The following is a 1,530-nucleotide window of genomic DNA, read 5'->3' on the forward strand; positions in this document are numbered from 1 at the left end:
TGGGGGGGTTGCATACTTACAATTTCAAATTTACGAGTAATTTTTCATTAGCTTTATTTACTTGTTCATATTCATATAATAAATGTTTATTTATTTTTGTAATGATTAATATTTTAAGACTGATTTATCTAAATAATTATGTGATTACAAGTCCAAATAATAAGATTCTAAGAATTAAGTTGTAGTCTTGCTTATTTTTTCATACTAATAGTCGGATTATTATGTTGTAGGATTTTTATTTATATATATATTGTCCTCGTTATTTGTTTATTATGTTATTTTATTATAATTATTGTTCCTTTCGTATTCTTTATCATATATTATATATTTTTTGTCTTGAATTATTCACCTATATTATTCTCTCGAGTTAGGTTTTAACAAAACAATATTTTCAGAGAGTAATACTTTCTTTGCTCCAGATGATTTACAAAAAGGATTTTGAATTTTTAATTTTTTCTGTCCTATGAGACGAGATTTTAAGTTTAACAAGTTTTAACTTCTTATGTCTTAACCTTGAGGATTTTTCAGAACTAAAAATTCTAAGACTAATTAAATTAAATTACATTTTGAAGTACTCCATCCAATTCATTTATTTCTTGTTTGAAAAAAAAAAGTCCAATGATTGATTTTCCATAAAGAACATTATATTTTCCAAATGTTCTATTCGATGAAGTCATAATCGAACTTGCGCCATCTAAACTTAATGTTTCACAATAAAATACTCTTTTATATATATATATGAAGTGGTTGATATTTGTCACGTCAAAATGAGATTATAACAAAAGTCAAATGCTGCGTCAATTCTTTTCATTAAATTAATTCGGAAAGTTTTTCTGCAAATCAAATCCTTACTAACGAGGTGAAAGTTTTGATAGACGTGATAATACAAAAGTTCTATTACAAGTACACGTTGATTTATTTTTTAATCTAATGTTTGATATTTTTATTAGAGCACGATTAATTTAAATTCACGTCACATAGAACTAATTTTAAAAAAATGCTCCCTATCAAATACTCCCTCTGTCCCTATTTACTTGTCTATATTTCCTTTTATATCTGTCTCTATTTACTTGTCCATTTTAACAAATCAAGAAAGGACAATAATTTTTTTCCTAATATGCCCTTATTTAATTTTAGAAAATTTCTAGTACTACTAAGTTGTAATGTATGCTTTTTGGAAACAGAAAATACATCTATTATACTTGGGGAGTTGCATAATCTTTTAAGTTTGTAACGACCTGTTTAGTCGTTTTGAGCAGTAGAGTTTATTCTGGTAATAACTGTCAGGGTCGACGGATCCCACGACGGACCGTCATGGGCACGACGGACCGTCGAGTGGGTCTCGTTCCAAAACACTTAGATTCTGAAAATTTGGGTACTGAGATCGACTCTCTGAACTTCACGACGGAATGGCAGGACGGACCGTCGTTGGCACGACGGACCGTCACAAATCTTTCCACAGAATTAACTCTCTGAACTCTGTGACGGACCTGCAGGACGGACCGTCACAGTCATGACGGACCGTCACAG

Source organism: Solanum pennellii, chromosome 7, assembly GCF_001406875.1.
Source record: "Solanum pennellii chromosome 7, SPENNV200".
NCBI classification, from domain to species: domain Eukaryota; kingdom Viridiplantae; phylum Streptophyta; class Magnoliopsida; order Solanales; family Solanaceae; genus Solanum; species Solanum pennellii.